The following is a 12,511-nucleotide window of genomic DNA, read 5'->3' on the forward strand; positions in this document are numbered from 1 at the left end:
CATATCCGTCGGAACCCAAACGAAAATATCTGCATTCTTTTGTAAACAATTGATGAGCTGTGTCCATACCTCTTCTCCCAAGTTGGAGCCGATCTTCACCATATGCTCCTCATTCCCATCGTTCCAAGGAATTAAGACAAGATCTTCAATTGGCTCACCCCATTCTTCAGCAAGGTCATCGCGGGTGTCCAATCCATCAACCGGACAAGGGTCAAGCGGACCATTTCTTTGTAGGGCTATGTTATAGTAGTGTCTTGCCAGGACTTGATCTCCTCTGACCTCTCTGACCCCTTGGCTAGTAGAAAATTTTAATTTCAAATGGTAGGTCGATACTACAGCTTGGAGGGCGTTGAGGCCAGATCGGCCGAGTATTGCGTTGTAGGCAGACGGCATCCTCACTACCAGAAAATTCACTTGAGCTCTGGATTGTTTCAGGTACTGATCTACAATTACAGTCAAAGTTATTACTCCTTTCACTGGCACAGCATTGCCAGTGAACCCTACCAATGGGGAGCTAATCGGCCCTAACCGACCATCAGGGATGGATATTTTTGAGAATGCATCATAAAATAAAATATCGGCCGAGCTTCCATTATCAACAAGAATGCGGCGTACATCATAGTCAGCAATATTTAAAGAAACTACAACCGCATCATTATGGGAAATTGAATCTCCCGGGCATCTTCTTCAGTAAAGGTTATAAATTCTTCAGTTCTCTACTGCTTGGACAGTCCGGCCGATCCACTAGCTGCTCCCCTCCAGGGCCCTCCAGAGATGGTGTTGATGATCCCGATTGGAGGTCGATCTTCAGGCTGTTCTTCCCTCCTTGGTGGCTCTAGTTGTGATAGAGCTCTCGACCGATCCTCCCTACCTTCAGGTCGACGTCGGATGAATCTGTCGAGCCGACCTCGTCTGATGAGCTCCTCGATCTCATCTCGGAGCTGAATACACTCCTCTGTGTCATGGCCGTGGTCACGATGATAGAGGCAAAATTTGTTAGGATTGTGCTTCTTGGGATGTGTGTGCATCCTTTTTGGCCTTGGCAGCTGCTCCTTGACCTCCATCAGCACTTGGGCTTTTGGAGCATTGAGAGGGGCATAGCTGTGAAATCTTTCTGGAGGAGAGCTCCGTCGAACTCTGCGGTCTGGGCTCCTCTACTTACGAGCTCGGGGAGGAGTTCGGACACATCTGTGTCCAGGAGGAGTTCGAGAACATGGTCGAACTTCACTCGACCCTTTTTCAGCTGTGGGCTTGCTGGAGCCACCCGTGTGTCGCTCCTTCACAGCCTCCTCGTCCTTCAGCTTGAAGGCTTCCTCTACTCGAGCATATCCTTCAGCCTGAGCCAGCAAATCAGCGAAGTCCCTGGAATACTTCTTTTCCAGGGAAAATAGAAGATCATTCTTTTGAAGACCGCTCTTCAAGGCAGCCATTGCAACTGATTGGTCCAAGTTTCGGACCTCCAATGCGGCGGCGTTAAATCGATTGATATAGGTTCGGATGGATTCTTCCTCCTTTTGCTTGATGTTGATAAGGGACTCCGAACCTCTCCGGAGATGCTGGCTGCTAATAAAATGAACCGCAAACTGGTGGCTCATCTGATCAAAGAAAAAGATAGTATCTGATTTCAGTGTCGAGTACCAGTTTCTTGCTGCTCCCTTCAAGATAGATGGAAAAGCTCGGCACAGGATGGCGTCGGGCGCGCCATGGAGCAGCATCATTGTCCGAAAGGCCTCTAGGTGGTCAACCGGATCTGTGGTCCCATCATAGCTCTCAAATTGGGGGAGCTTGAAGTTTGGCAGGATCAGTTCCTACATAATCATTTGAGAGAAAGGAGGGTCAGTACAGATATCCTCACCATAAGCAGGGGGAGCATGACGGAGCTCTTCGATCTGTTGGTTCATCTCCTAGAATCTTTGATCCAGGAGATCCTCTCGACTGTGAGTCAAGGGTCTTCTGGTAAAATGAAGGTAAGGATCCTCTGGGGGTGGAATCATGATCAGACTGAGGACTCTTCGCCCTCTGCTTCCCCTTTTCGGAGAAGACAGGGCGACTCGCCCAAGTGGCCCACCCGATCGTCGGATTCTGAAACTCTGACGATGCTCTTTCCAGCCACACGGATACCTACGGCTGCTGCTGCTGCATGGCCTGCACTGCTTCGGTGAGGCCCCTGACCTACTGAACCAGTAGGTCGAATTGCTCCATGCCGACTATCGTTACCAGAGGAGGAGGAGCTTGAAAAATTGGAGATGGGGTCGGAGCTGGCAGATCTCGCTGAGATCTGGCCACGGAGGTCGTAGATCATCTGGTGAAAGCCTTTCGGGGTGGTATCTGGTGAGGATCTGGCAGGAGAAGAAGAAAAAGATGTTGAAGGAGACGACCGGAGATAATCCCGTTGAGTACTCCTTTAAGAACAAGGGTCCTGCGAAGACATAGCCCCTTCCTCTAGTGCCAATTCTGTTGGTACAGAATTCCGCCGATGCCGGAGAGGCTAGAGTTGAGGAGAGTGCAGCCACCGTAGGAACCTGCAAGGAAAGTCTAAACCAGAGTTAGGGGTGCTCTGGCAAGACCCACCGATGCTCAAGTTAGTACTCTGCTTCAACAGAAATGGAGCACTCAAATGAGATTTTGGCAGAGTTTCGAGATAGAGTTTAGAGCTTAGAGAAGAATGTATCTGGGGGATCTCTTTTATAGATGGGAGAGCGTAACTGATTGACAGTGATGTCTGTAACTGCCTGATAGTGGGCCATTTGGGGCCACACAGAGTTTGTTACAGAGAGTAGTGATGTCAGTGGGCCGTTCGGAGCCACGTGGAGTTTGTTACGGAGAGTGGAGTAGTGTCCATTGTCACGACTTGCCAAAGAGTGGTGGGGCCACGTGGAGTTTGTTACAGAGGGTGGAGTGATGTCCGTTGTCGTGACTTATCAGAGAGTTTGAGCTAGATGACTGAAGCTCGGTTGGGATGTCTGGTGGAGCAGAATAGCTCTCTGCCTCAACAATTTGAGAGAAGCTCGGATATTTTCGTGGATGCTGACGGGTTAACTATGGTTGGTTGCTATTGGTGCTGCAGATGGAAGTCATCTGCTGTAGAAGCTCGAACGGAAACTACCTGTTGGAGAAGTTTGGTTTCACGAGGAATCCAGCAGAAGGTCGACCAATAGTGGAGTTTGGAAGGCATTGTGGAAGTTCGTCTGCTGGAGGAGTCTTGAGGACACTGTGGAAGGTTGACCGTTGGAGGAGTCTGAAATTCAATTCTATTGTAGAAGTTTGGACGGAATCCGATTCTTATAGGAGTCCAGAAGGAGGCTGCTTACTGTTGAAGCTCGGACGAAGATCGGTTGCCATGGAAGCTCGGATGGAGACTTCTTATTGTAGAAGCTCGGCTGAAGTCTTCCTGCAATAGAAGTTTGAACGGAATTCACTTACAGTAGAAACTTGAATGGAATTCGCTTACAGTAGAGGTCCGGAGTAGACCGCTTGCGGTAGAAGTTTGGAGTAGACTGCTTGCGGTAGAAGTTCGGAGTAGACTGCTTGCGGTAGAAGTTCGACTAAAATTTGGAAGGCGGTCGACCACCGTAGAAACTTGGATGTGGTCTGGTTACTGTAGAAGTCTTGCTGCTGGAGAAGCTCGATCATTGACGAAGTCTGGAAGAAGTTTGAAGTAAATTCAATCGTGGCTGGAAGAAGTCTAGAAGAGATTCGAAGAGTAGTCGATCACTATAGAAAATTGACTGATAGTGAAGCCCAGAGAGCGTTTGGAGCAGTTCGGTAGATGAATGGAGGAGCCCATTATTGGAGAAGTCCGGATGGCACGATAGGAGTTCATCCATTGGAGGAATCTGGAGGACACTGTGGAAGGTCGACTGCTGGGGGAGTCCTAGACGGATCGGCCTCTTACGAACTTCGGCTGGGGTTATTTTATACCCAACAGTACCCATTGCTTCGAACTCAACTCCTAACCCAAAAACTCAATTCATGAGCATTTTAGAAGAACAAATAGAAAAAATTCTCAACAAACAAGGGTCTATAAATGGATTTGTAAGTGATCTTCCTAAAATTAAGAACAGAAATGTGAACTTCTTTCTGATGATTGGCAATAAAATATTGAAATTTATTGTAGGCTATCTTCTTGAGATTGGCAATCCAAAATTATTAAAATTTGTTAATCCTATATTCAACACAGGATAGGTGAGAGAATTGGCATGGTCTGGCTGAAGATGGTAAATTTAGTACTTTCTGGGAGGCAACCCAATTTCAGTTTTTGCTTTTATTTTTGCTTTTTTTCGTACTTTATTTAGGTTAATTGAGTCTTGCTTCATATCTTTTATAGGGATTTAAAAATAATATTGACTAAGTTAGGAGAAGAACTAATTTTGAAAAGACTTCTGGATCAGATGATATCTCTCTTTTTCTTTCTCTTTGTATCCATCCTTCATTTTTCCTACTCCATTAAGGACAATGTCGATTAAGTTGGGGGGAGAATAATAAAAATTTTTAAATTTTTAAGTCCTCAAGTAAGTGAGTATTTAGCATTTAAGCACCTGATTATACTTAAGAATCGAGTTAAACCAAGTATTTTTTAAAAAAATTGATGTATAGACCAGAGAGTTTGTAAGATATCGAGAGATCATGTACTAAGAAAACTCAATAAAGAGTTAAGTTTAGAACTTAAACAGTTTTTTTAAGTATTTTTAAATTTTTTTACTAGCATCAAAGAAGAGTTTACTTTCTATGGATTTATGTAGGATAACTATACATTTCTTCATAAATTTAAAAAAAAATTTAAGTACTTCATGCTGAGTAATCGGGCCTCTTTGCTTATGTAAGCATTGAGTTTCATGTCAAAAGGTATGAAGGACAAAGAAGTTTTATTGTAAAGCTAGTTTTAACTCATAGTCTGTTTAATTCGAGTAAGTTATATTTGAAAACTTGTTGTACGATAAGTTTACAAAGATATTTTTCAAAAATTTTTGTTTCTTTAAAGGGTTATATCCAAGATCAGATTTATCATAAATGGCCTTTTGCTTGTCAAGTATCATGTGAAGCTTATTTGAACTTAAAGTGAACTTTTCAACCATTGATTTTAACTTGACAATCTTAATTTTTAAGTTTAGATTTTTTTGAGACAGGATTGATTTTTCATTTGAAATATTTTCATTTCTTTTAGTAAAAATTGATTCTTTGATTTTAATTCTTTGTTCTTTACCTCTAGCTTCTTTAGTTCATCAATTAGATCATAAAATACTTCATGAAGTTCTTCAAAGGTAAAGTCAATAGGAGTTTCAATATTGACCTCATTTTCATGTGCCATAAGGCACAAGTTGGCTTGTTCATTTGAGTCTTCTTCTTCGGAGCTTGACTCATCACTTTCGCTCTATGTAGCCATCATGGCCATCTTCTTGTACTTCTTGAGACCCTTCTTCAGTTGTGGACATTCAGACATAAAGTGTTTTGATTTTTTGCATTCATAATAAATAATGGGTTGCTCTTTATCCTTCTCTTTGGTATGTTCTCCTTTTGTTGGTGGCCTCTTCCTCATTCCTTGTCTTCTTTTCTTCAAAAACTTCTTAAACCTTCTAGTAATGAGGGCCATTTCTTCATCCTGCTCTTCATTTTCTTTATCATCGGATTCTTCATCAAGTTGAGCAGTGGATTTGAGGGCGATTATCCTCTTCTTTTTGACATCTTCTTCTTGGTGTTATTTTATGCTTAGCTCGTGTATCATCAGCGATCCTAAAAGCTCCTCCAAAGGTAGGATATTCAGATCTTTGGCTTCTTGGATTGCAGTCACTTTGGCCTCCCAAGTCTTTGGTAAAGATCTAAGAATCTTTCTTACGAGATCACTGTTAGAATAAGACTTATCAAGACTTTTTAGATCATTAATAATATCAGTAAAATGAGTAAACATCTCAGTTATTGATTCATTATGCTCCATTTTAAAAAGTTCATATTTATGCACAAGTATGTTAATTTTTGATTCCTTCACTTGATTAGTTCCTTCATGAGTTACTTCTAATCTATCCCATATTTTCTTAGCTAACATGCATGTTGAAATACGATTAAATTCATTAGCATCTAGAGCACAATACAAAATATTCATGGCTTTAGCATTTAGTTGAGCCATTTTCTTATCAACCTCATCCCATTCTTTTTCGGATTTGATGGATTCCACACCATCAATTATTTTAGTAGGTGTGTGTGGTCCATTTACTATGATACTCCACATATCATAGTCAAGTGCTTGAATAAAGATTTTCATCCGAGCTTTCCAATAGGTATAATTTGACCCATTGAAAAGTGGGGGTCGGTTTGTGGACTGCCCCTCGGCTAGTGAAGTGCCAACTTGAGTTGCCATAGATCTTTAGCTCTTTGATGGTTAAATCAAAGTAGGGCTAGAGCATCGAGCTCTGATACCACTTGTTGCCTAGCTATGCAACCCAAGAGGAGGGGTGAATTGGGTTTTTAAAAATTTAAAAATTAACTTACAACTATAAGGATTATTTAACAATGAGCAGGATAAATGTGGAGAGTGAAATTTATGCAAGGTGTAGAAGTTGGATACAAGAATGCAAGAAGATAAAAAAATTTAAAAGGAGAGCAAGTAAGCACAACTCAAACAAAAAAATTTATAGTGGTTCGGTGCCAACCTTGCATCTACATCCACTCCCCAAGTTCCTGCTTGGAAATTCAAATCCACTAAACCATATTCAACCTGAATACAACGTCGGAACCTCTGACCCTAGTTATTTCAAGCTAGAATACTTATTTTTCGGATATAAGCCAACCCAATACAACATCAGAACCTCTGACTCTAGCTATCTCAAGCTAGAACATTTTTTTCGGGTACAAGCCAACCCAATACAATCCAATTCAAGATTCGGATCAACCTTTTCATATTTTGGAACTCTTTCAAAATAAAAAATCAACTCAAAAATAGAGTATAACAGTTAATCACACGGAAATATAGATGTAGCTCCTTTAATGAGCGAATAAAGCTTTAAATACACTTTACACAAAGAGAAGCAAGCTTTTCTGATTTTTCTCAAGGTGGTTGAAGACTTAAATGAGCTCTTGAGGGGTTGGTGAACTTGAAATAAAAGCTTCTTTAACTTCAAGAGGGCTCTTGCTTAGGGTTGAAATGAATGCTTGAAGAATCTTTTTCAAAAACTTTATTGATTTCCTCCTTTAAGTGCCTTTTATAACTTCAAATGATGGTGGAGAGTAATCTGGTCTGAAATAGAGTCATTGGAGTACATTAAATGGGCATTAAATGCAGTCAAAACGAGCTAAAAACTAGCCATTGTGGAGTTTTTTTGTCGCAGGGGTCGACTCATAGGGTCGACTCATGCACAGAGATTGACTCATGCACAAGGATCGACTCATGGGGTCAGCTCATATGATGCAGAATAAAAATTGACAGTTCTGTATCTTTGACTTGCACAGCAACAGAGGTCGACTCATAGGGTCGACTCATGTACAAGGGTCGACTCAATTGGGTGTGCCAGCTAAAAATAACATGTCGTTCAGTCCCTTTGACATGAGTCGACTCATGAGGTCGACTCAAATTTATAAACATGATTTTCTTTCAAAATACATATCCAAAAATATTAAAATTATCTCCAATAAATTATAAATCTTTTGCTCTTGCTCTTGAGGCTTCCAAATCTGATAAAATTATGATTTTTCCCCTGAAATACAATAAATCTTTTTTCAAGCCAAAATCATTAGTAACCCCCTCAAATATTTTGTAATCATCAAAATCAATTCAAGGAGCAGCAGTATTCTTAGTTTAACTCCCACATTGATTAGTATTAATACTCCAATGACATACTTCACTCACGCTCTACTGAACATCAGTGGCTCTTTTTTAAAATACTTGGTGAAATTCAAAACTTTAAGTTAAATGAAACTTAATTCTAAATTCTTTCTTTACTCGAGGATGAGCAAATTTCAAATTGAGGGGTGTGATAGGTGGTATATTTTTATATTTATTGAAGATATTTTTGATAATTTATGATGCTAACATCTTCTAAAAAAATCTAATTTCATAAATAAATTAGATTCTCTTGTAAAAATAAATAATTTTAAAAAAATATAAAATTAGAACATATTTATAAAAAATAGATGTTGAGTTAATTAAGCAAGTTAAGCATCAAAATGTTAAAAAATTAATAAAAAATTTAATGTATATTTTTTTATTTTTCAGAAAAAAATTAGAGTGAAAATCAAGCAAAAATATCTTAAAAAATAAATTTTATTGCCTTCGGTGCACGGTGGATCGATCGCTCGATCCACAGATTCAGGGGCATGGTCCACAGGAATATTTCATGGTCTATGACGTGGTCTACGGCAGGCGAAAAAAATTTTGTACGATCCGATGGTCCATATTGATTCAAAATGGGATCCAACGGCTACTATTCATTATCGATTGAAAAGAGAAAACTTTTGCATGATCTGATGGCCAAAATTCAATCCATCACTCGATCTGACGATTGGTATTCATCTCGACTAAGAATAGAAAGTTTTGAACGAGATCTAATGGCTAGAATTCAATCAAGCATGCGATCGGATGGCTATGGTGGTTCTCGATCATGATAAAGACTTAAACAATATTTTTTGGAGTGATCTGGATGATCCAAGAAAGATCTAACGGCCAGAATTAATTCATACTAGTATTATACATTTTCTAAGGGTTTTAGGACTCCTTTTGTTATCAGAAAAAGGTAAAAAAATTATCTATAAATAGGGGGTCTGAAAATAAGAGTGAGAAGAAGAAAAAATTAATAGAAACATAAAAAAAAATAAAAAAAATAGATAAATTTAAGGATCCAAGTGGAAGAAGAAGAGAAGTCGGTTCGCTCTACGGAGTATGAAAGAAGAAGGAGAGATCATCAACCATCTTTCCAACGAGACTGTGTCGATCAACTTCAGATCTTTGTTATAGTTTTATTTTATTTTATTATTTTTTAAAATTTTTTTATTCTTAAATTTTAATTTTAATTAATAAAAAATTTATTTTTTTATATTTTTAATTTTTAATTTTTATTTTTATCATAAGTAGATGTTAGGATCTAATTAGTAAATCTTAGTATCAATTTATTTTATATTCTTTAAATTCTTATTATTTATTTTTATTACAAGTAGAAGCTAGGATCTAAATAGTAGATCTTAGTACCTAATTTATTTTTCGTACTTTTAATTTCTATTTTTCGACCTAAAATTACTTTCTTCAAATTTTTTTTTTATAAAATCAAATATTTCAAATCAAAATCTTGTCTTCTCTGTGGATTCGACTCGACTCACTACTCTCTATGTATTTTTAATTTTTATTAAAGTCAAAATTAAATTTGAGAAGCACGATGTCCTAACGACAGCATCGTGATCCTATCACTTTGCATCTGTCATGTTGAACCTGTCCCGCACCTTTTCGATATAGCTATCTTAAATCAGCTTCAGTGTGCCTGCCACTCTATCTGTTTCAATTCTCAGCTCAAGTATCTATTTTGCTGTACCCATATCCTTCATTGCAAACTCTCTTGACAGCTTTCTTTTCCATCTTTTAATCTCTCTCATGTGTGATCCGACAATCAACATGTCATCAACTGTTAGATATATGTCTTAGAAGCTAATATGGTTAACACATTGTAATAACTTTAGAATATAATTTTATACTTAATATATTAATTTGATCAATAAAAGGGTAAATTTATTTTTCATTCAAGCGTAATGTGTCCTTGAATCGTCCATGAAATTAGTTTTGATATATATTCTCAAGGTGTTAAGAATTAAAGACATATATTTAATTCTTAAATACTTTCGATCATAGGATCATTATGAAGATGGTGATCGATCTAGATAGACTAACATACAGATCGCTTCTTTTGGGATAGATAGATCTCTAGTCTATAGTGTAGAGACACTGAATGATGAGTGCGGATAGTTGTTAGAGAATAACCAGTACTGAGCGTGATCATACAAGAGATCACTTAAATTTTTACTCGATCGTCAGTGATCATCTCAATGCTGTAGTTGTGTGAATGGTCTTTTAACCTGAGATTGTACTATTATCCACAGTGAGGCTACTGGAGTTGGACTGACACATAAACATAGGTCTCAAGGAGCTCTTGTAGTGGATGTTGGTGATAGTTGGTCCACTATAAGGGTAGGATGCACATCAAGATGAGATCTATCAATCTTAGTAGAAAGGAGTAGTCCTATGAGATTTGAGAAGCTAAGTTTGAGAATCTATGGGCACAGTAGTGTGATTAATAAAAAAGAGTTTTTATAGAAGTCACAACTAGACTTGAGCTAATCGAATCTATCATATGACTGATGATGAGGTTTGATGATTTATCCATGACCTGCCATCTTGTCGGAACTCACGGTAGAGGGATTGAATCACATATTAACTACATCTAGAGGTTCATTTCAGTTCTACTGGATTGTCACTACATACTACTAGATGTCACTAGTAGATTGTGAGAGCACACTATGGTTGTTCTGGATCGACAATCCTTGATGAGTTAGAGTGAAATTATTCTGACCCATTGAAAAGAGTTTCAAAAATACTTTGATAGAGATCATTGTATATCTCACTAATAGATAGAATTAAACCTATGGTATCACACAACAAAGGGATTAGGTTTGAAATTAACAATTGATCTTGTGAAGTATCAGTTGGGTTTAGAGAAACCCGATTGGATTCATAGTTACCTTGCAAGCACATGGTTGGACCCAATTTCTCTTTCTGTTGGGATTACTTATTTGATAAAATAATTCAAACTTAATTATCTGCTAATAACCTATATGAATTAGATTCATGAGACTCAAATTATTGGGTGCCTAAGGTTATGGATCAATTAAATTAGTGTATAAATTCCTAATTATTTTTTCTTGATAGTTATTATGGGGCACCATCTTGATTTGATCAAGTTGGGTATGCCCTATGATTAGAGGGCCTCTTGATCTTTTATGAGGTGTCCCTTGGGTGTATTTTGGAGTGTGAAATAATAGGTGCAAGGGCTCCAAGAGTTGGTACCTAATAGGATTCCTAATGTAAGTTAAATAACTTAAGTTATTAGGAAACCTAATGCAAGTAAGACTTATATTGTGAGATTGAATAGGATTCAATCCTCATGCCTATTTAAAGAGACCTCCCTTAAGGCCCCTGAGTATCCCAACCAGTAGTCGCTCACACCTAGAAGGTCTCCCCATGCCCTCTCTTCCTCTCCCTTTCTCTTCTCCCCTTGGGCATCCCACACGCCCCAACCTTTGGGACATCCCAAGTCTCCCATGTCCAAGGTGTTTGGCATCCTCTTCCTTGCTACTTTCAAGGTTGAAGTAGCAGCATATAGCAAGAGAGAAATGCTAGAGAAGAGGAGAAAAAAAAGATCAAAGAAAGAGATCAAGTGTTAATCGTGATCAAGGCTTCGTTCAGATTCAACAAGCTAATTTTTTTTAAAAAAAAAATTAAATTTTAAAGGACTGTTCCAAGCTGATCCTGAGTGGATACCCATAGAGGCCGAACACTTGTACAGCTAGAAAAAAATTTCTTCTCTTTCAGATCCAGATTCAAAGAAAATGATTGCGAAATAAGTATGTGAATTGATCACAATCTGAATTTCAGCATATCTCAATTTCAGCACATGAACTAGATCCTTGTGATTTTATATTTTTATGCATGCATGATTTAGATTAAAAGTATTTTAATCTTATATTCTACTATGATATTTAGAAAATAAAGTTTTAAAATAAACATGCATGCCCCAAACCTCGAATTTCAATAGTGGTATCAAAGCCACGGATTTCATATTGCTGAAATTGTCATACCTATTTTGAAAAAAAATTTAAAATTTAATTTTTTTTTCTTGATACATGAAATATATACATAGATCTTAAAATCTAAAATTTAATTTTAAATTTAATTTTAGAACATATATTTGATATGTGAAAGCATGTATAGATCTGAATTTTGATCTAGAAAGAGTTCTAGTTCATGTTTATATGATACATAGATGCATGCATAAAATCTAAAATTTTATATGATTTGAATTTTGATTCATATATATGATATATGATTATATATTTAGATCATAAATTTACTTTTGATATGATCCATGATTAGTATATGAGATATATGTGTGGGAAAAATTCAGTACAGGGGTAAAATGATAATTTTAAAATATTTTCAAAATTATGATTTTACAGTGAAAAGATATTAATTAATCAAATTAATTAACATAAATTTATCCTACACTAAGATCTAAATATGATATATAGCATGCATTCATTTAAATTTGAAATTCAAATTCGAACAGTAAACAGTTTACTGTAATGTGTTCAGAACACAATACCTTTGTGCGGGTAGTAGATCACCACAATCTGATTATCGTCGGGAGAGTCTGATCATCGCGATGTAGCCACACAGTATGTCTGACCTCTGTGGATCATCCACATGAAGCTTTCGGTCTGATCGACTCCTCACGAGTGCTAGCTCGTTGTAGAGCCCTTTTGA

At 37.7% G+C, this 12,511-nt stretch overlaps 1 pseudogene; it reads right to left on the reverse strand.

Annotated features, from left to right (window-relative positions):
- Positions 1-5,107: 5,107 nt before the first annotated feature.
- Positions 5,108-6,352, reverse strand: LOC140855855 (uncharacterized; annotated as a pseudogene).
- Between the last annotated feature and the right edge of the window lie 6,159 nt (positions 6,353-12,511).

The sequence above is a fragment of the Elaeis guineensis genome, chromosome 1 (genome assembly GCF_000442705.2).
Source record: "Elaeis guineensis isolate ETL-2024a chromosome 1, EG11, whole genome shotgun sequence".
In the NCBI taxonomy this organism is placed as follows: Eukaryota; Viridiplantae; Streptophyta; class Magnoliopsida; order Arecales; family Arecaceae; genus Elaeis; species Elaeis guineensis.